Genomic DNA, 24,971 nt, shown 5'->3' with positions numbered 1-24,971 from the left:
ATATTTCTATTTCGATAAATCTAGAAAGTGTGGTAAAAAACTATCTAAAATATTTAGACAATCTTATAGTTTATAATAATATCAAAAAAATTTAAGCTTGTCGATGATATCAAAACAAAATTTTAATTTAATTATGAGTTCATCGAAGATTCATCATTTGATGAACAGAGACGACTATAGTTAGTTTATTAACGATTGAAGAGCGATATCTATATTATCAAATTTATTAGCATCACTTGCACACAATATATTATATATTTTTGTAGTTGCGTGGTATTGTCAAGCTAAAAATAACTCATTACTTGACTACAAAGCATGTATTTGGTTTATATGTATGGACCGTGCAATAGTAGGTCCTACAGACCCAAGACCCAATTGACCTATGTTGCTCATTTACGAATTTGACCTCACTTTTTACATCGTGATGACAGACGGACAACCGGAAATGGACTAATTAGGTGATTTGATGAACACTTATATCAAAATTTTGTTCATAGCATCAATATTTTTAAGCGTTACAAACTTGGGACTAAACTTAGTATACCTTGATATATTTCATATACATGGTATAAAAAGAAAAAAAACACAGTTAATCCATTATTTTTAGTTTTCACTTCTGTCGTCAGTTCCCATGACTATCTGTTTTTTTTGGTATCCATTAATTTTTTATCATCACTAAAATGATTCGACTAAAATGATTAAATCACTAAAATGAGATAAAGAAAAAGGAATGTTCTCTGGTCAAAGAATGTGACAACATTGAAACTGAAGCAATAAACTAAAATAATATAATATGAAAAAGTTTTTACAACCTTTTACAAACACAACACATTCACTTAAAGTGATCAGATGTTACACACCATGCCACTGCCAGAGCAGAGCCATTTACAAAGCTACAACCGATATCGATACCGGTGCGATGCGATCAAAGTTTTCTATATCTATTCTCCACACAATCATTAATTCTAATAGTTTGATCATTTAGTCGAATTAATAAGCTGGAAAATGTTGAAAACCTGTCGGACACGATTCAAACGATTTCAAATTTTTTTCTTTTCTACACATTCCTTAGAGCTTTAGGAACATTCATGATCACTTTCCCCTGCGTATAATTTAAAATTGGGAGAAGTTTCATCAACCCCTCCAATCACTCAAATAGCCGTCTAGGTAAGGTTAGGTCAGAGTGACTGTCCTGGGGTGGGACCCACTTAGATCATAGGGTCCGTTGTGAGACCGAAAAAGACTATCCTTGGCCACTACTCCACGAACCATTTAGAGCTGTTAAGAAATAGCAGGAGTGTTTTGACGACGTCAACGGACTTCAGGTCGGAGAAATCGTAAAAGAAAGGCTGGCTCAAGTGATTCCACCTACTCGTGGTAAGAGCTGGGCAGTGACAGAGAAGATGAGGCATCGTTTCTTCCTCCTCTTGCAGAAGACATGATACACTGTCAGGCCCAGGCGTTCAACCATCTATAAAATGAATGTTTTGTCTCCAGAATTGGCCTTAGAATTCGGTCTATTTTTTTCTGGTCTAGTTTATCCTGAATCCGTATGTAATTCATGCCATTTTTAACCAAAACCTTACGGATTATAATTTTAATGTATAACATTTCGCTGAGAGAATTTCTTCCAGCAGATTATATTTAACAACGCCCAAAAAAGTTTTTGACCAAAAATCCTATTAATCCTGTACGGGAGTGCGGTATTGTTGAATTTAGAGCCAAAAAAATCCCCTGGGATAATTTATCACTATGACATATTCCAGTCCAAGTTTAAAGGAAGTTTTTGAAGAAAAAAAAATGGCATGGAGAGTGGTTGAAAGTCCCTTAATTTTCAAATAAAGGCAGACGTTATCGGTGATAAATGTTTCTAAATTTCTGAGGAATATGTCTGAGAAAAAACAATTTTGGAAATCGGTCTATGCGACAAGTTTTCAAAATTTTACAATATTTTCCGAATTATTTACTCGACTAATTCTAATGTGGACAGGTTGGGCATCATGAGATGGCTATTATTTGTGTTGCTTGCCAAAAAATATAAAAAAACACAACTAAACTATAAGAAAACTTATTAATTTTTATTGAATCACAGCTTGAAAACTAATCGAAACATTTATTGAACATCGAACGTTTTTAAAAAAATTAAACACCTATTGTTTTTTTCATTAGATCACATTAGATAAGATTTTAGTTATTTTTAGAATATATCTTGTATTGTAACCACTAATTTGCTTCATTGATGCACTGAAAAAAAAATTCTTAATACCAACCGAACCTTATAAAAATGATCAATAAGTTTATTTCAAACTCTCCGTTAACTGATTTATTGAAGAAACTGAATCTTCATGAAGTTGGCTCAATCACATATGGAATAGACATGACAGATATGCGATCATATTAACCAAACTCTATTTAAAGCAAACGCAAAGAAATTTTCGTTTAATTCATCCATTCGCTCTATTAACACGATTATATATTCCAACTAAATACAATTTTATTTTCCATCAAAAAAATGCATGACTCTAAACTAAAATCAATCTCTTTAATAGAAGTAATGATTTTGTTTATTTAACTTCAGTGATTTTGTATCAATGAATTCATATTTTAAATTCATTCCCATTCTATTGTAAATACAAATATTTAGCTATACTTGTTCCAATCGTTAGGAAATTGATTGAAAGTATTTTTACTTTCTTTCAATTTGAAACGGCCCCGGGAAGAGGTTGTCATTATTTTAATTTTTCTGTATGCTCTAGAAGTCCTACAGCGTTAATCAAATTAACGATTTTCTTGGACGACACTTCATTTATTCTACTTGAGTGGAGATCAGTCCATACAAAAGTGCCGTCAGTGCCTTCAGTAAAGTAGTCTTCAAACAATCCATTCCAGATTAAAAATTGATTTGTGCATTCGTAAAAATTCATTTGCTACCGTGTACCGTGTTCGAATTACCTTATATGGTTTCTAATTTTTACAGTACACATATTCATAATTTATAACCATATCTAATTAATTTAAACAGAAAAATATGTTTGATTTATTTTATTAAAATTGAAGTTACATCTAATTATTTTGATTTTAAAAATAGTTCGTGCCACAGAATACTCAATTCTAGGAACACACAAAACAATTTTCAATATAATTTTATTACGTTTTGTTATCAAAAAAACTGGTATTTTTTTAACTTTATGATATCCAAATTTTATTCAATTTTGGCAAACCTAATATGTAATCCTACTAAACTTGGGTCATACTTTAAATTCAAGAATGAGTTTCAAGAATGTGAGGTCCTAGTCCAAATCCAAAAATTAGTGGATTTCAAAAAAAAGTCCATTAAGATCGGATAAAATTTGCCTGTGTTATCAAAAAAAATCGATTATTGGAACTTAATGACGTCATCAAAATCCAAAAATTTTAATGTCGCTCTATCATACCCAAATTTTATCCGATTTTGATACATCAAATATGTAATCCTACTAAATTTGGGTCATACTTTTAAAATTTGGGATCAAAATTTATCTAGCTTTGATAGGTTTCAAGAATGAGGAGTCCTATCTCAGTCTATGGTATTACAATAGCATGCTTTAAATTATACTTTTTATACCATATATGCATATATGTAATATGAAAGGTATATTAAGTTTAGTCCCAAGTATGTAACGCTTAAAACTATTGATGCTACGAACAAAATTTTGGTATAGGTGTTCATAAAATCACCTAATTTGTCCATTTCCGGTTGTCCGTCCGTCCGTTCGTCTGTGGGCACGATAACTCAAAAACGAAGAAAAATATCAAGCTAAAATTTTTACAGCGTACTCAGTATGTAAAAAGTTAGGTCGAGTCTTGACCTATGGGTCCGTAGGATGTCGTATGGGTCCGTGGATTGTCGTAAGATGTTGTTATTGTTGTTTTCATCGTGTTTCGCTCTCTACGAGTAAAGCTATGGCTTGAATTGTATGTGTAAATAACGAAGTGTTTTTTTATCATGATGACAGTGACTAATGTATTAAAAACCACACAAAAATGTCTTTTGTTTACTTCAGAGCTCAGAGCTACTTTGAAAAATATTATTTGTAATCATTTATTAAATCAGAATAAATTATACAAATATGTTTTTTATTTTTGTGTGTGTGTGTGTATGTATGTGTGTAAAAACTTGACACACTAGTATATTGAGGGTTAAATCGTTATGAAAAATTGTGTGAAAATGTAATCTTTTCAAGTGAAAACAAATTACATGATAAGTGATTTTAAAATATGTTCTTTTTTTTACCCCACCACTGTGTAGAAAACATGGGCGCACTTATAATTTTTACCCAGGATGGAATATGCACTGGAAATTGTTAACAAAATTCTATAATCGTTTAGAGTCACTTGGAGATATTTCAATGCAAAATCTGTCGTTTTCATGACTGAAAGACAAATTTTTGTACCTACCAAAATTCTTAAATAAAATTTATTATTAAACTTCCTGAAGGATGTATGAGCATGACAACAATGTTTGATTTAAAGGCTCAAAATTTTTGTATAGGCAGACTTTTACTCAAAGAATATGTGGTTAAAATTTTAGCTTTGGTATCCAGGCAAATTTTTAAGAAAAAAGTCATTGAAAATCGAAATTTTAATTTAAAAAAAATATATAGAGAGAGGCAAGCAGAGCGTGGTTTCGATCCACGGACCTCTGGGTTATGGGCCCAGCATGCTTCCACTGCGCCACTCTGCTGACTTATCTCAGCATACAAAAGTTGATTCAAAATCGATTGAGCTTGCATTATTTTACGTTTTAGTCACATCAAATTTCCAACATGTTATATTCGAAACTCTTTTCTTATGAAACTAATAACGACGCTTTGAATAATTTTGCAGTTGGCAACCATAGGCGTCAATCATTAAACCTCTGTGTATGAAAAAGTAACCGTATTGAACATTTTTAAAACGATCTAACAATTCATGAATATTTTAATTAATTTTACAGTCGTGAAATCAAATCGCTAATGTGTTTACAATATACTTATTCAATCAACGATGTTAATTTTACGTCCATATACAAACCGTCTATAATATAGAGGTTTTATGTATGGAAGCAGCACTTTCACCAAAAATGCGTAGGAATCATCCAAGTAGAGTTTAAACTTTTATTCATGATGTTAGGTCATAAAGTCAATAAAATCAAAAAATTCTGTGGGGTACAAAAAACATTTTCAGAACATTTTGTGGTTTTTCAATAAGTTAAGTCTGTGAGGTGCAGAAAAACACTTTTCCAAAACTCTGTGCGCATCGACCTATACACCGCGATGTCTTCAGACATTTTTTATGAGGAATCGTCTTTTATATTTAAATTTTGTTCTATCTCTAACGGTTTATAAGATGGGTAAAACGGATCCAAGACCCAATTTACCTATATTGCGCATTTGCGAACTAAGCCCCTCTTTTTACGTTCGCTTTAAAAACTCGTTTTTGAGTTATCGTGTTGACAGATAGACAGAAATGGACTAATTAGACGATTTTATGAACATCTGTACCAAAATTTTGTTCGTAACATCAACATTTTTAAGCGTTACAAACTTAGGACTAAACTTAATATACTTGGATATATTTCATATATATTTCATATACCATGTGTGTTTGTACCATCTAGGCATATACATATCTGTAGTATGACAGAATACATCCGTTTAGTAATGTCCGTTTAGTAATGTTGCATCTAAGCGAGAGGTATTATATACATGTATTGAACATTAGTTGGAAGACGCTTGGAGAGTGGGAGTTTTTTAGTTACAGATAACTAGTAAGTTCATCAAAACTCCCACTCTCTGCATGCATACAACAGAAGATCTGTCGTATTGTATCTGTAGTCTTACAACACATGTATATAATACCTCTCGCTAAGATGCATTACTAAACGGATGTATTCTGTCATATTACAGATATGTATATGCCTAGATGGTACAAACACACATAGTATATATGGTATAAAAAGATGAATTTTCTTAAAGAATTTTAAAAGTGTAAATTCTTGAATATAACACGCAATTTCCGAATAGAAAAGAAACTCGATTTTCGAACAATGATCAAGACACGATAATTCAAAAAATATGAAATGACACCCTGCTGTTGTTCGCTACATTTGATGACATTAAACGAAGAAGCCTTTATGTATATATAGATAAAACCATAAATCGATTGTGAACAGGGCCATAACAGCTACAATGCTTTGTCATCTTTTTGTTGTACGTAAATTGGGAACTTTTTTACAGTTTTTACCCGACTGTGAGCAACGCAAAGGAGTGGTAATGTGCCTATCAGTCTATGCCTGTTCCTGTGTGGCACGCTAGAGGCCAAATGCGTGGACCGATTGTGATTATTTTGACGTATTGGATTTGTATTAACCTTGCGAGTGAAAATATAAGTTTGTTCCTATGTGGCACACCAGAGACCAAACGCATCGGCTGATTTTGATCATTCTGGCGTCTATCTATGTGTATTAACGTAGCAAATGCTACTGAAGATATGGCAGTAATGCAAATTTAATAAGGTGACCACCAGACGTAATATTGTGAAAATGTAAGAGTGTTTCTATGTGGCACACCAGAGACAAAGCGTGTTGGTCGATATTGATGATTCTGACGACAATCGATTTGTCTTAACCTTGCAAGTGCTACTGAAGATATGGCAGTAATGAAAATATCTAACTATGGGTTCATCGAAGATCCATTATTTGATGAACAGAGACGACTACAGACAGTTAGAGTATTAATGATTGAAGAGCGATATCTATACTATCAAATTTATAAGCCTCACTTGCACACAATATATTATATATTTTTGTAGTTGCATGTACAGCTAAAAATAACACAATATTTGACTACATTCTACATGTATTTGGTTTATATGTATGTACCGTGCAATAAACCAAAACTTTTTTACAATACTGTAGGTTTATAATCACCTTAAGTTATTTTTTGGAAAAGTGTCCAATTTACATGGATCCGTGATCTTTCCTATATATCTAGATACCCGTAGAATGATATGGAAGAATAGTACCCTGTACCCATATTACATGCACTAGTACCAGAATACCATTATTGTTGAGGGGAGTCACTTGTTATCATGAACCCATGCTGTGATGATACACACAGAATACACTACGAACTGACCATCATGTCATATCACCCATCTGTTCTTCTGTGTTAACAGCACACCAGCACACCCAAACACACACAACCTTCACCCAGCAACCTAACCTAACCATTGTGTTACTATTTTTATCCATTCAAGAGAAAATTATTTAGTGTAACCTAAAAGTAATTATATCGTTTGACATGAATGACACGTACAATTCAATTTGTGTGTCCTGTGTCCAGTTCATTCATTATTACTATCCGTTAAATTGTAACTCAAGAATGGGACTCGTAGATAATTGAAAAATTATGATATAAATTTTCATTAATTTAGAATGGGAATCGTAGGTAATCGAAAAATTTTCGATAGGGGCTTTGTCCTAAAATTTTTTTATTGCTTCAAAAGACCCACAGTGGAGTATTTATACCAAACTAGAATTATACTCGCTGGGTTTAAAAGTGAAGATTGATAAAAATTGCTCTCGCTTACACTCGAAATAATTTTAAGGATTGTTTTACACAGGTAAAACATATGTATGGTTTTCTATTTTTTTCAAAGTATAATAGTAATTCATTGAGTATATCAGAGAAGATGGCCGTGAAATATTTTATATTGACTATTTTTACAGAAATCTGTAATTTATGGTAATGTTTAATTAAATTAATTTTTAAAGTTTTTTAATTTTTTTATTAATATATCTTTATAAATTATATCTCATGTGTTATTCTGAAGTATTAGCTATATTGCTGTACAGTTTCATTAAAAACCATTCGCTAGTTTTAGCGTGAAAGCGTAACAAACAAACAAACAAACATGCTTACTTTGGCATTTATATTATATAGAGATAGAGATTTCTACAGTTTTCCTGAAGTATGCACTGCATTAGTGTTATTTGTTACAATTCCTGTGACTATAACTATTTAAGAAACTCTATGGGACAAGACAGACTTATCTAACTTGGCTATTCTGTCTATTGAAAATTCTATGACCCGATCTTTAAACTTCGATGATATTTTAGATACTTTTACATTATTATATCATAATTAACCAGTTCAATTTTTAGGGGCCTTCAGAGAACTGAAAATCTGAACGTCCAGTTTTGTGAAATAAAATAAAATCTGTGATTTCCCATAATTATCAATGTAAAAATATCTTTTATATCCCCTAAAAATTTAACTGGTTAATTATGATATAATAATGGACAACTATGTCAAGTTTCATTAAATTCTGAATGCAAAGTCTTTTACCGATAGTACTACCTTAAGTGATTTATTAAAATTAAACTAAGTACAACGTGACGATTTTTACTGATAGGGCCCCATCAAAAGAATTTGCCACGGGCAGCAAATGGTATTCGCACCGTGCGTGAGTTTTATTGGAGGCGTTTCCATGGTAACGATACACTAGGTTAATTATAGAATTGTATGGATGCATTTTTAATTGTATGGGTTGCATTTATGACTTACATTGAAAATTTAATATTATTGTCTCACAAATTTAAATAAATAATTATGATAATTTACTTTTGAAAAATAATATTTGTGCAATTTGATTTCTTATTTTCACAATTTTTAATGCATTAAGTTTAATTAATTAGTGTTTTTCAATAATTTTAATTTAACATTTTTTATAACATTTGTAAAGAACTGCAAATTAGTCATGATAGCCTCCTTTAACGCCAAAATTTTTCACTGGAAGCGCTAGCATCGATTTTATTGTCCCTACCATGACTTACGCACACAACGAATAGTTACGCCACTGCCAACAGTGCTGTTGGTGAAAATCCTTAGAAAATAGAAAGACAGTAAAAACTGCTTATAAAATTTAAATTTGTAATTTTTTCATATGCGCAATTTTTTATAAAAATGAAATTTTTAAAATTTTCTTTTTTCGATAAGCTTCATTGATTTGTTTGCTCTGGAATGCACTTTTGTGGGTGTCTGTTAAGTGTTATGGTTGTTTATGTACCATATTATTCGATCAATACAGAGAACCACTTGTGTTGAATTTTAAATGCAATCCATGTTCCACAATGATATTTCATTTCAATTTTTAATCTGTATTTCATTTATGAATACCTTTTGCGTTTCAGTTATGGGACATACTTTCACTTCATCGTCGCTGGACAGGCGCCAAGTCAATTTTAATGAATTTATAGCAACATTTTCACTGCATCGCTCGGGTCAAATTTATTTACAAGTAAGTTTTTGTTAAAATCAAATTTCATATATGAATAATTTTTTTTTCAAATTTTTTTAATCTTTCTTTCAAAAATTTGATTTAGAAAATAAAAACATTTCATGTTTCCATCTTAAACCGTCAGCACTGGCGCCAACCGTTCTGTCTGCCTGTCTGTCTGCCTGTCGTCTGTCGTCCGCCTGCCCGTCTGTCATCACGATTACTCAAAAACGAAAAGAGATATCAAGCTGAAATTATCGTACTGAGGACGTAAAAAGTGAGTTCAAATTCGTAAATGAGCAATATAGGTCATACATTGGGTCTTGGGTCCGTAGGACCTATCTTGTAAACCGTTAGAGATAGTGTGTAACCGTTATAGTATAGTGTGTAATTATGGAAATATCAGTTATGTATGTGTGACATCAATGTTGACACATTAGTTATGTATGTGTCAACATTGTATATACATGGTATTTCAACAATTAACTCATTCAATTGTTTTTTCACTTGTTTTCGTTCCAGTTTATATTTAACTCAGAAGGATTTTTTTATTTTTTAAATAATTAGATAATAGTTTTTATTAAAATATTCCTTTAATATTTTTTAATGAGTATATACGCCTGTAAACTTTCAGAAAAATTATCCTGTATAGAGTAAACATGTATTAAAATTTCACACTCTCAACCACACTAATTAAAAAATACCAAATTCTAGGCACACTTTCCTCTACTAATACTAATCACAATTATATTAATGAGATAACCATGTTTCAAAGTGTTGTAATCGTATATGTATGGTGACTTTATAATAATAAAAAAAAAATATAAAAAAAATACGGGGGGATTTTGGAGTTAAGTCGCGTGTGGGTGAACTTGTTTCTATGGAATGCCTTCCTCTAAAAGTCTAAATAATATACATGTTATATACTACTCTCTCTTTAAGTCTTTACCATTATAATATATAATATCGCCTCAACTTCCCCCCATTCCCTCATATCTCCTATCTTATATTTTTATTACTCTAGCAAGTTTTTTTCTGTCCTACCCATATCTTCCTCATTCCTTTATCAAATTCCATGATCTACCCCTCATTTTCATAGTAGGGGAACCCAAGAGGTGATTTGACTTTATTCTTTGGGTCTTCCTTAGTACCTCCACCAAATATTAGGCCAAAATATGTGGGGACGCGAATAGGGCAGACCATCAAAATTGTAAAAACGAAAATGCGATAGATGAATCAGTGGCGTAGCTCACCTTGGAGGAGCCCTGTATCAAGATTAGTTGGGGGATCCAAATGAAAGATAAATGTTTCTCATAAGAGAAACAAAAATGCTTGCATTAAATTAAAATAAATATTCATTGATTATAAATTATCATTTCCTCCCAGAAATTGAGCTATAGGCAAACAATTCTAATTATATATACACTTTTCTTGCCTTTTTTCAGTTTTTCTAAAATTTTTGCCTCTATAGACAATAGTGACAAGTCTGAGAGCCTTTCCTATCTCATCGAAATCCTTGGGTAATATTTTTACACACGTTGGGGGCCTCTGTTACCCGGGGGCCCCGTATCATTGATACGGTTGATACGGCGGTAGCTACGCCCCTGATGATGAATTAACTCGAGCGCGTCAGATTGAGAAACGGTGGGTTAATTACATGTTAAAAAATGTTCATTTCAATAATCTGATGATTTAAGCGAGACGCAAGGAAATGGGAGGCTTGCAAAGTTGCGTTAGTCGTAGTAACTCGAGCGCGATCAAAATTTTTTAAGATTATTGAAATTTACATTTTTGAGGATGTAATTAACCCACCATATCTTAATCTGGCACGCTCAAGTTAATTCACCTATCGCAATTTCGTTTTTATTAATCTGATCGTCTGCCGTACGTGCGTCCTCCCATGGTTAGGTTAGGTTAGAGTGGCTGTACTGGGGTGGACACACCGAAAGAGGGTTGGTCCATCCCTGGCCACTAATCCATGAACCATTTGGAGCTGTTTAAGAACAGCAGGAGAGCTTTGACGTCGACGGACTCCAGGTCGGAGAGGTCGTCAAAGAGAGGCTGGCTCAAGTAAGTCCATCTCCTCATGACAAGAGCTGGGCAGTGACAGAGAAGATGAGATATTGTCTCCTCCTCACCACTGTGATAGCTCCTGCACTAGTCGTGATACACTGCCAGGCCAGGTGTTCAGCATTCCTGCCGCCCAACCAGTGTCCTGTAATAGCCGCAACAACTTCGTCCTCCCATATTTCGGGTTAATATTTTGTGGAAGTTTTAAGGGAGGTCAAAAAAACCACCCATATCTTAATCTGACGCGCTCGAGTTACTACACAAATCCCCTCTTGAACTCACCTATTATCAAGCTTATTATGTCTAGGTTTGAAGCTAAATATACTCACGGTCTAAAAATGTACCGCTTAAGAAAAACACGCTAGACAAATACCTTGAACGAAAAAATATAAATTTAAATAATAAGATTATTAGGAAATGTTAGTTTTTACAGATGTTCTCCTAATACACCTTTTAATACATTCTAAAATTAATCTAAGAAGTATTGATTTTTTTCACCACTTTTCTACGAAATTTGTCGTTTGTTGTTTTTAGCCACGGGTACCGGGTATTCACTGATTACGGTAACTACGGAAGAATAATTCCTCACGGGTCGAGTTAGTAAATACTGTTGTGTGTTAATTTATTGTATCTTAGAAAATTTTAATACTCTGTTTATGTACATCTTTTTATGGAGTAATAATTCTTATTTATGTTCTTTTTGTGTATTTTAGTGTATACACTATTTTCACTTACAGTGTAGGTAGAAAAAGATAGTCTTATTGCATTATGATATTATCGTTTTATATTTAAACTAAAATTACTACACCGAGTTAACAAAGAACAAACTGATTTGTATTTTAAAATATATTAATCGTCGATTCGTTTATTTTATATTTAAGTTTTGAAATTCCTTTCCTTTACGATGAATCGGAAATATGAAATATTAGAGAAAAAAATTCGCAAGAAACATTTTTTATATTCTAACGGTTTACAAAATGGGTCCTACCAAGACCCAATTGACTTATGTTGCACATTTACGAACTTGACCTCACTTTTTACGTTCTAAGCTCGCTATAAAAATTCCAGCTTGATATCTCTTTTCGTTTTTGAGTTATCGTGATGACAGACGGACAGACAGACGACAGACAGACAGACAGACATACAACCGGAAATGGACTAATTAGATGATTTTATGAACACACCTCTACCGAAATTTTGGTTTATAGCATCAATATTTTTAAGCGATAAGAGCCTAAATGGCCGAGCGATCTAAGGCGTTTATCTTTGTCTGTTTGTCCATTTAGACATAGGTTGCGGGTTCGATTCCAGGCAGCGGTAGTGTGAACAATTTATAATTAATGGGAGTGCAGAATTGATCACATTGTCGTCGCTTGGATAAGAACGAAGTAACCGACTCCACCCACATCAAAATGTAATTGTAAATATGTTTGTAATTAAATAAATAAAGATTAACAAATAATGATGTGGGTGGCCTCTGTTATAGGCGTTTATGTCGGAGAAACGGAGGCTAAACCCCATTATTATTATTATTATTATTATATTTTTAAGCGATACAAACTTGGGACTAAACATAGTATACCTTGGTATATTTCATATACATGGTTTAAAAAAACAGCCCGTATGTACTTAGCCAACAAAATATATGGTAAGTCCAGGGAATAAAGGGTAATTGCCCTAATACGCCCATGTCCATATAATAAAATGATTTAATAGACAAAACGGTAAAACGTTTAAAGAAAAGGTATTTAATTGAAAGTTTTTTTTTTTTTCTCTAAAAGTATATTTGTTTAAAAAATCACTGTGGGAATCTTGTATTACAAAAGTGTGCCTACTGATTTAAGTGCTTAATAAAACAGTGATATATGTGACCATTGTCACAGTCAGCTATCAGTCGTACTCGATTGTATTTTACTGTTTAATTCACATCAAAGAGAATCTACAAAAAATATTTTAAAAGATATTTTATTAAAAATGACCATAACTTTAAAATTATTGAATAAATTTAACGATTTTTATTTCTCATTCATTGCGAGACAATGTACGGCTTAGTAGCCAAGCTAGCTAAGTCACAATGGACTTGATTCGTTAGGCTACTGACAGGGAGATAGTGGACTCGAATCCGGGCAGTGGCAGTGTGAACAATTATAATTATAATCAGTAATCAACTCCACCCACATCATAAAGTTAATGGTATATATGCAAGTAGTTTAAGGATTCAATAAGACTAGAGATTTTAATAAAACTTTATAAATACATTTTTTGATTAACAAACTTTCCAAAAATCACAAAAAATTTTAAGGTCATCGAGCTTTTTATTATTATTTAATCGTTCAAAGTTGGTTGAAAAAATGATGAATCATATAGGTTATCCTTTCCAATTGGATATTTCTATATCAAAAAATCTAGAAAGTGTGATAAAAACTATCTTAAATATTTAGACAATCTTGTAGTTTATAATAATACCATCAAAATATAAGGTTGTCGATGATATCAAACTTTTAATTTAATTATGAGTTCATCGAAAATCCATCATTTGATGAACAGAGACGACTATAGTTAGAGTATTGTTGATTGAAGAGCGATATTTATATTATCAAATTTATAAGCATCACTTGCACACAATATATTATATATTTTTGTAGTTGCGTGGTATTGTAAACCCAAAAATAACTCATTACTACTTAATATACCTTGATTTATTTCACATATACATATGGTATAAAAATGCATATTGTAAGGCAAGAAATTGAATTTGATTTTGAAATAGATTCTTGAATAGAAGAGTAAAATACATATGATATTGATAAAATCAAACTAGAAATAATAATTATGGGAAAATAAGATATTTACGGTAGTTAATTATACATGGTATGTCATTTTGATCTCCTTTCCCCTCGGACTTACTGTACCTACTCGCAGGTTATAGCTCTGTTCATTCAATTGAACTGATCAACTTTAGTTATTATTATTATTGAACCGATTGGCTGCTGTGATATAAATTTCATAAAAAAAATTGTATTACTTTGTAAAGTGATATAAATTTGCCTTTCTAACAAGTAAGTTGTATTATAGTGTAGACGCTGTAAACCAAAAGTTTAAGGAATCGTTTGGCCAGTCGTGAATTAACCTCCAATGATCGTTTCGCGTTTGGGCGTTAAATATTGACTTAAGCCTCGGTGTGTCTAAAATGAAATATTTTAAGGTGATTGTAGCCCTACAGTATTGTAAAAAAGTTTCGGTTTATTGCACGGTATATACATATAAACCAAATACATGCTTTGTAGTCAAATAATCTTTTTTTTAGCTTTACAATACCACGCAACTACAAAAATATATAATATATTGTGCGCAAGTGATGCTTATAAACAACTCCATATAACTCTTACTACTAAATATACAACTCTTTTGATGTACAACTTTTGTAAGAAACCTTTTTTTCTTCCGAGTTTGGTTGATGTGTCCCACTTAAGCAATCGTTTTTTTTATCTTTGCAAATCTTTAAGCAATCCTTTGAGCAAACGTCTTCCAGTAAAAGCTCAAATAAAATTTATAAACCAGAATTCACATATATATATGTTTTTCAATAAATAAATAAGACAACCTTTTAAAAATATAATTTATGTTCAATAGTATGTAATTACAAAGACTAAGTCCATAATGACTGACTTTCTCATACATATTTTATAAGTCTATGGGACAGCATTTCAAATTTAATGCTCAATGATTCACACGTTTCAAACTTTATTCATTATTGTTTAGGCCAAAGCTATTAGTTGGGGACCTGGTAGTTATTTTTGGGTTGGTGGTTAAGGTATTCTGAACCTGCAGACCTGACACTAAAGCAATTTTAAATAAAAAGCCTGATTTTTTTTATATGAAGCTGGACTAAGTTTAAATCAATTCTGAAAATTTTAGAGTGGAAGGGGGTTTGATAATATAGATATTGCTCTTCAATCATCAAAACTAACTGTAGTCGTCTCTATTGATCAAATGATGGATCTTCAATGAACTCATAGAATTTTGTTTCGATATCATCGATAACCTTATATTTTTATGGTATTATTATAAACTACAAGATTGTTTAAATTGATCGAGCGTCTGCACTATAGATAGATAGACACACGATACAATGTCGATGGTGTTTGGTGCATGGTGCATGGTGCACAGTGTCGCTAGTCGCTACCAATAACTTGAGTGTGGCGCGCACAGCTACTTTGATCGAATCAGGTAAGGTAAACTGCATAGGTATAACATTATTTACAATGCATTTCTTTGTATTGTACAAAGTATACAGTTATATAATATGACATGACATAAGTCATGGTCATGCTTGTGACGTATGCAGTGCACCAAACACCAAATACTAATAAACAATTCATATTTTTAATATTGAAATTAGTTATTTACAACAAAAGTTGTTTATTGAATTGAATCAAAACGGAACAGTATAAATTATGTATAATAGTGAAACGAATTTTTTTCAATCGTAAAATTTGTTTGCTTACCGTGGGAGCGATATCTAAACGAAAAATACACTCATTTTAAAGAATTTGTAAAGCCTAGTAGATCACTGGTGACAAACTCTTGACCTCTGACGGAGTTGGCTATGTTCTAGGCCGGCAAACTATGGCTTAAGGTAGTTTTGATCATGCTGATCAAAAGTTCTAATAGACTCAACCCTCGAAAACTCTTCCTTTGTGACCTACGACCTTTCAAAGGTTGTCCATATATAAGATATTGATTTTTTGTTTCGGTTTAAACTTTTTAAAACTATGGATAAAGGTAGTCATGCTGATCAAATGTTCTTATGTCTTCCAATTATATGAGTTCCAAAAATCCATTTTAAAAATTAACAAGTGAAAACAAACAATTGACTGAGCTAGTTGTTGAAATACCATGTATAGACAGTTTTGATTACGCAATACTTGGTTTTTTTTTCCATCATGTAAGTACAGAAAGATAGCCACTGTTACACACAAAGTAAAAAGAGTATCTTTCTTATGCTATAGGCAAAAAACGCATATATAGTATATGTAACGTATAAATTTAAAATATTTACAATACATAGTATATAATGTTTTTAACTTAAGTAGCGTCTTCACGAGTAAACAGTGATGTTAATGAAAAAGTGCTTCAAAACAAAGTTGTTTGTTTTTTTATAAGGACCATTTTTTATATTTAAACTTTTGTTCTATCTCTAACGGTTTTCAAGATACACGAACTTAACCTCACTTTTTACGTCTTAAGTACGCTATAAAAGTTTCAGCATGATCTCTCCTTTCGTTTTTGGTTTATCTTGTTCACATACGGATAAACAGTCAACCGGAAATGTACTAATTAGATGATTGTATGAACACTTAGGTATACCAAAATTTTTATTGTAGCATCAATATTTTTAAGGGGTTACAAGATTAGGACTAAAGACATGGGTATATTTCCTTGATAATTTAACATTTTTGAAATTCAATAATGATGATTCAGAATTATTGGCATGAATAAAACGCGTTGTATAATTTTTGTTTAATGATAAATAAAAAGCAAAAGCAAGCCTGAATGATAAAAGAGTGGCATGAAATGTAACATTTTTAGTATCTGTTAGCTGATACTGATTCATTTGAATGTACATAATAGCATTTATGTGTCTAGAATAAAGAGAATACTTGGGTCCTTGCTTATACGGGGTGTTCAAAAAGTTCAAATCTCCCCAGAATTTTAGAAAAAAATGGGAAAAAAAATCTATAATTCTTCGGTACAATAATAATGGGGTTTAACCTCCGTTTCTCTGACATACACGCCTATAACAGACGCCACCCACATCATTATTTGTTAATCTTTATTTATTTAATTACAAACATATTTATAATTATATTTTGATGTGGGTGGTGTCGGCTACTTCGTTCTTATCCAAGCGACGACAATGTGATCAATTCTGCACTCCCATTAATTATAAATTGTTCACACTGCCGCTGCCTGGATTCGAACCCGCAACCTAAGTCTAAATGTACAAACAGTCCAAGGCAAACGTCTTAGCCCGCTCGGCCATTTAGGCTCTACTTCTTCGGTACAAGCTTATCTATTTCGCGCGTATAATCTAACGGTGGCCAATGATTTGACCTTAAGGTGATTGTAATTATAATTTGATGGTATTATTATAAACTACAAGATTGTCTAAATATTTTAGATAATTTTTTATCACACCCTCTAAATTTTTTGATATAGAAATATCCAATTGAAAAGGATAACCTATATGATTCATCATTTTTCAGTCAACTTGGAACGATAAAATAATAATAAAAAGCCCGATGACCTAGGAATTTTTGGTGATTTTTTGAAACTTTGTTAATCAAAAAAAGTATTTATAAAGTTTTATTGAAATCCCTAGTATTATCCAATCCTAGCATATATCCCTAAGCTTTTTGTAAAAAAGATTCTACTTCTACTACTTCACTATTCGCATTTTAATAAAATTGCTGAATGGTTTTCATAACTTTGCATTGAAATTCAAAAAGAACTAAATACATTTTCTTCCCTCCGAGTGTGTGAACTTTTGTCTTGCTGTGCTAAACGAAACTGTCGCTTTCCGCCTTCGTCGAAAATAAAAATAGTATACACAACACGGCAGCAAGTAAGGAATCGCAGATTTCATTTCAGAATCAGTTGTCTAAAATTCACACTTTTTGAACATCCTGTATGGTTACATGACACCTGCATGTTTCTATTCATTGTCAGACTCACACTCGCTAGAGCTAGACTCACTACAGTACCGAGGGATGACACACCTTACAAACGTAACAATTGAAAACAGATGTATCAGCTTTAGTTAATATTGTGTCAAACCTAAATAATTTATATACAAATTTTAACGTGTCTTATTTTTTTTTTATATTCATTTCATTATCGTATCGCGTTCATTTCATATTCTACCATCTTGTTTCTTTTTATCTTATTATTTTGATTTAATTCAATGGATCTTTGGGTGCTTCCTTTGTTGTTTAACATTCAAAGAGTATCTCATTCAATTCAATTTGTGATTCTTGAATAAATGCGATGTTATTAATCAAGGATACAGTGTTTTTTTACCTACAACGAAGTATAAGTTGGCGATTTAATTGGGTGTCATGAAATTTTGATTCGACTTGTTTTATTCATGCTAATTATTCTGTATCATCTAGAGCTGCCATCAACATTTTTTTAAATCGGAGTCTCCGGGTTTAAAAAAATGTTAAGTCCGAAGATTTAAGAATTTTTTATTTATGATTTGTCGCCCTAGTAGCTCAGTTAAGGCGTAACCAAAACTGCCGTCCGTGGTATGCCCAGGAAGAGCGGGTTCGATTACCGTTCGAAAAATTAATTTAATTAATAGTTGTGATGGGCTGGTGTAGTGCATGGTATATGCATGAAGGAGGTGTACTCAGCCTCTGAAATTGAGGAGCTGATAAATGAAATTATCAGCGGAAAAGGTGGTAAAACACACAATGGGCTCTAGAACCTAAGTGTGTCCTTCACGGACAGCCAATATAATCTGTAAGCATGTAAAATTAACATGTAAGCACTGGCATCGATTTTATTGTCCCTTCCATGATTACTAAAATTTTATCACGGATCTCAATGAAAATCGCCATGAATGTTGATAAATTATTGGGATCAATTATCTTCGAAAGCCTATACAAAATCAAAATAAATTGGACGCCATAAAAACAATTTTTAAAAATTGAATTATGTTGTAAAATAATAATTAAAATAATTATCTTGGTAATTTTGCATGACACAAATTTGTCACAATATTTATTATTTTCAAATTCAATGGGGGGTATTATTTACCTCCCGCTGGATTCGCTCTTGATTGCAATAATTTTGTCTCGTTTTTTACTTCTTTTTTAAACCAAACATTTATCGTATGAATTGAACACTTGTAAAGAATTCAGTGTAATTTAAAACACGATTATGTAACACAATATTATAATTAAGGGTGACATTACACGATCACAACAATGTTTGGTTTAAAGGCTCAAAATTTTTTTGTAGGCAGACTTTTACTCGAAGAAAATGTGGTTAAAATTTCATCTTAGGTATCCATACAAATTTTTAAGAAAAAAGTCATTGAAAGTCGATATAAAATAAATTGGCTCTTATGGAGGAATCTCAAAAACGACATATTTTGAAACTTTTTGAAAATTTTCACTTGGAATGAATGAAAACAAATTTTAAAAAAACTTTTTAATTGAAAAATCCAGTGATTTTTATATGCTTTGACTCTCGAAATCGAACTTTGCAGCTGATCTAAACGACCATAAACTCTACTACTCAGCTACTGAGCTTGTGAAAAAAATATTCCAAATCTATAAAACAGTGCTTTCATGCTGGAAAGAACTTAAAAAACGTACTTGGGCAAAATTTTTTATTGTGCGTTCCCCCTTAAACCTTAAATATAAATTGGTCAAGTGAAAGTCTGGCTCGCACACGAAGGGTTCCATACCATCATACAAGATATAAGCACGTAATTTTAGTAAACCTATGGTATTGTAAAAAAGTTTTGGTTTATTGCACGGTACATACATAAAAAAACAAATACATGCTTTGTAGTCAAATAATGTGGTACTTTTGGATTTACAAAACCACGGCACTACAAAAATATATAATATATTATGTGCAAGTGCTGCTTATAAATTTGATAATATAGATATCGATCTTCAATCATGAATACTCTAACTATAGTCGTCTCTGTTCATCAAATGATGGATCTTCGATGAACTCATAATTAAATTAAAATTTAGTTTTGATATCATCGACAACCTTATATTTGTATGGTATGTTATTTTATAAACTACAAGATTGTCTAAATATTTTAGATAGTTTTTTATCACACTCTCTAGATTTTTTGATATAGAAATATCCAATTGAAAAGGATAACCTATATGATTCATCATTTTTTCAGCCAAGTTTGAACGATAAAAAAATTAATAAAAAGCCCGATGACCTAAGAATTTGTTGTGATTTTTGTAAACTTTCTTTATTAAAAAAAGTATTTATAAAGTTTTATTGAAATCCCTAGTATTATTCAATCGTTGCATATCTCCTTAATTATTGCGGTTTATGAGATATAACCCAGTGATACACAGATTACAGATTCTTAATACTAGGGTCTAGTTGGTTTACTCTTTGGATACGGAATCCTAAAAAAGGTTCTTAAGTGATTTGATTTATGAGTAATTTAATCACTTTTATGTAGAATCATTAGATTTGTCACATATTTTTACGTTTTATGAATTTTAAACGTACGAAAAACATTTTTTTAATAATATTATTGATTTTAAAAAAAAAGAGTCAAGTCATTCTTTACTCCACAAGCGGCACGCCACCATAACAAGCTCTCTGAGCAAGTCTTTAATTACTCTACCTCAAAAAAATGTTTTATCGACAACCGATAATTTAATGCTTGGATAGGACGACGATGTACCTTAACAGAATACATTGTTTTCTGAAGCTGAAATTAAAGAGATATGTAAGGATTGAATAATACTAGGGATTTCAATAAAACGTTATGAATATAGTTTTTGATTAACAAAGTTTTCAAAAATCACAAAAAATTGGTCATCGAGCTTTTTAATTTTTATTTAATCGTTCAAAGTTGATTGGAAAAATGATGAATCATATAGGTTATCCTTTTCAATTGGATATTTCTATATCAAAAAATGTAGAGAGTGTGACAAAAAACTATCTAAAATATTTAGACAATTTTGCAGTTTATAAAAATACCATCAAAATATAAGGTTGTCGATGATATCAAAACAAATTTCTATGAGTTCATTGAAGATCCATCAATTGATCAACAGAGACGAAGTTAGTTTTGATTGTTGAAGAGCGATATTCATATTATCAAACCCCCTTCCCCTCAAAAATTGTCAGAATTGATTTAGATTTAGTCCAACTTCATATAAAAAAAATCAGGCTTTTTATTTAAAATTGCTTAAGTGTCAGGTCTACAGGTTCAGAATACCTCAACCACCAACCCAAAAATACCTACCAGGTCCCCAACTAATAGCTTTGGCCTAGACAATAATTAATAAAGTTTGAAACGTGTGAATCATTGAGCATTAAATTTTAAATGCTGTCCCATAGACTTATAAAATATGTATGAGAAAGTCAGTCATTATGGACTTAGTCTTTGTAATTACATACTATTGAACATAAATTATATTTTTAAAAGGTTGTCTTATTTATTTATTGAAAAACAAAACACATGGTGATAAAAGCATCACGTCACCTCTATGTTCTTTTTGAGTATATATGTGAATTCTGGTTTATAAATTTTATTTGAGCTTTTACTGGAAGACGTTTGCTCAAAGGATTTCTTAAAGATTTGCAAAGATAAAAAAACGATTGCTTAAGTGGGACACATCAACTAAACTCGGAAGAAAAAAAAAGGTTTCTTACAAAAGTTGTACATCGAAAAGAGTTGTATAAGTTCTGATCTTGAAGATGACCATCAATTTTAAAGCGTTCTCTTAAATTTTTGAAAATTAATTCCTTATAATAAAATCAACAACTTTTGTCGAAATAATATTTCGAGAAATCTTTGAATTCTTGAATTCGGTAGCAATCGAACTCGAAATTATATTTATAGTTGTTTATCGATTTCGATTTCCGATATTGGTAAGGTCCAATCAGCAAATACAATCAAAGATATAACTTCAAGTTCGATTTCTACCAAATTTATTGAGTTCTCGGTCAATTGTTTCGAAAAAAAGTTGTCGGTTTTTATGGAAAATAACTTTCTAATTAAAGCTTTTCCTCTTTTTATCTTCATACTTACTTCAGTGATCTCAAAAATCAAGGTCACCCTCAAGGTCAAAGTTTATACAACTTCTTCAGCTCTACAACTATTGTATGAAACTTTTTTTGCTGAATTGGAGCAAGTCTCTATTGCTTGTGTTATTGTATGGAGGTCCAGAAACTTACAGAATTTTAATTGAATTGTGGTATGTCCACAAAATGCGTTCCAATATATGATTATTGATTGGATCCATAGCCAAAAAAAACCAAATACTTACATGTAATCACTTAGAAATATTAATAATATAACTTAAGGCACTAATGAATATGAGGTAGAGTCAGAGGCAGAGGCGCCTTTATAGTGCCTTCGGCTTACATACATTTAATGAATGTTCTGTTTCCAGATGATTTATATAAATGATAAACAAAACGCGCGATGACTTATCTTGAACCTAGGAGCGACTCAACCGATTATCATCTTTTTTTGTAACCAATTATTATTTGTACAACATGTGCAAGGTCTTACAGTGCTTTACGCGTATTTAAGATTCCCAAGTCAATAGATTTAAAATGGCGTTAACCGTTCGGTAATTTTTAGTCGCGTGATGAAAGATTTTCTCACGCGTTCTGCAAATTAAATATCCATTAAGAAGATATGCAAGGATTAGATAATCCTAGGAATTTCAATAAAATTTTTCTAAATACAGTTTTTGATTAACAAAGTTTCTAAAATCACAATAAAATTCTAGGCCATCGGGCTTTTTAATATTATTTTATTGTTCAAAGTTGGATGAAAAAATGATGAATCATAAAGGTTATCCTTTTCAATTGGATATTTCTATATTAAAAAATCTAGATTGTGTGATAAAAAACTATCTAAAATATTTAGGAAAAATTTATACAAAAAAATATGATAAAACTTATAAAAATTATCAATTTGTTTATTTCAAACTGTCTGTTAACTGGTAACAACAATCTTCATGAAGTTGTCTCAATCACATATGGACTAAACTTGAGAGATATGCGATCATAATAACCAAATACTTTATTTAAAGCAGACGCAAAGAAATTTTTTTTAAATTCATCGATTCGCTTTTTTTACACGATTATATATTCCAACTAAGTAGTTTTATTTTCCATCAATAAAATACATGACTTTAAACTAAAATCAATCTCTTTCATAGCAGTAATGATTTTGATTATTTAACTTCAGTGATTTTGTATCAATGAATTCATATTTTAAATTCAAATCCATTCTATTGTAAATACAAATATTTAGCTGTACTTGTTCCAATCGTTAGGCAATTGGTTGAAAGTATTTTTACTTTATTTTAATATGAAACGGCCAACTTCGGAATGAGATTGTCATTATTTTAATTTTTTCAGTGTCGATTTTACTTATTCCCCTAATAATTAACATGAGACAAAACCATAAAGAAACGTAACCGGGTTAAGCTAGTCTAAAATAAAAAATCGCTTACCTTTTAATAATTTGTTAATAATTCCCAGATGGCGTATAGTTAACGATACCGGATAACGAATTAATTGCACACTATCATTCACACTAAAACGATTACCGAAAAAAATTGCACTATCATTCACACGTAAATAATCCTTAGAATTACACTCAGTACTATGTGTAACAGGATACGACACATAAACTTTTTTTATTAACTTTTTATAATCGCTACGATTAATTAAATACCGTTTAATTTTCACATAAAAATTAATTGCATTTGAATCCGTTTGAAAATTATGTATCACTTTACCCGTGAACGCAATATTTGATTGTGTTAACAATTCAACAAATGAATCTGCAGTTTCAAACGTTCGTAACGGTATATTACTGGAACACTCATTACTTACAGCAAAATTATTTGAATCTATTAAAATTAGAATAATTAGTAAAATCATTTTTGTGAGTAATTTACTTCGATTTTGCACAATTTTTATTTTATTAATTTAAATTTTTTTTTATTTGCCACATTCATCTTGTACATCTTGTAGTTTTTATAATATCTGAAAAAATAATTAAGTATTTATAGTACGTTTATATAGGCAATGTTTGTAACAGTGATGTATAAATATTTGCATACTCATTATATTAATCGATTTATTGTGTTAACAATTTTAGTGATGTTATTAAAAAAGTGGGGGTGTGAAAGGAACGGGTGAAAAGAGGAGATTCACGGCTTGTTTATTTAAATTTATTTTCAACTAGATAGAAATCATTGCTTCAGGCTACGTGGAAAAATGGGATTGGAAAATGGGTTTGTGATTTGAATTTTAATTTAAACTCTCTACCTGGAAAACTTTTTATTTATTAACCACACATCACCTCCATATACAAGCTAAAAGCTGTCAAGCTTTTATATTGAAAAATTATATTGTAAAATCTAATGGAGTTAATTGTTTAAATAATCTACATATATCGAGCTGTGTTAATAAAAATTTTTAATAGTACAACTACTGATCTCAAAATTGTCTTGGCTAGATTATTGGTTAGCCATTAACTAATTTCCATCTAGGTATTATTTCCCAAATTTGCATACTTTTGGACCCGATTTCTCTTTTTTCTTAATGAAAAATCAAAGCCTGTATTTTTTTATCGGTTTGAAATCTTCTGCTACAATTTTGGGCATTGAGAGTAGACTTAGGTAAACGATTTAGAGTACTGTTTGGTTCCATAAATATTACCATAAAAATTGAAATTTTTAGAAGCAAATTGGAATTTTATTCTTACTTTTCGTCTTATGCCGTCAAGTTATAATATAATTTATCATCAAAATAGAAAATATATATTTTTTAAATTTGTGTCCCTACTA

General features: G+C 31.2%; 1 long non-coding RNA gene across 1 annotated transcript; it reads left to right on the top strand.

The window, feature by feature from the left end:
- Positions 1-10,909: 10,909 nt before the first annotated feature.
- LOC123302801 lies at positions 10,910-23,596 on the top strand. The gene is made up of 3 exons (XR_006535558.1): positions 10,910-11,032; positions 19,464-19,469; positions 23,584-23,596. It is a non-coding gene; the product is annotated as an uncharacterized LOC123302801 (long non-coding RNA).
- Positions 23,597-24,971: the final 1,375 nt, after the last annotated feature.

Source organism: Chrysoperla carnea, chromosome X (assembly GCF_905475395.1).
Source record: "Chrysoperla carnea chromosome X, inChrCarn1.1, whole genome shotgun sequence".
NCBI lineage: Eukaryota > Metazoa > Arthropoda > Insecta > Neuroptera > Chrysopidae > Chrysoperla > Chrysoperla carnea.
The sequence above is the reverse complement of the archived record's forward strand: the minus strand, read 5'-3'. Positions and strand labels throughout refer to the sequence as shown.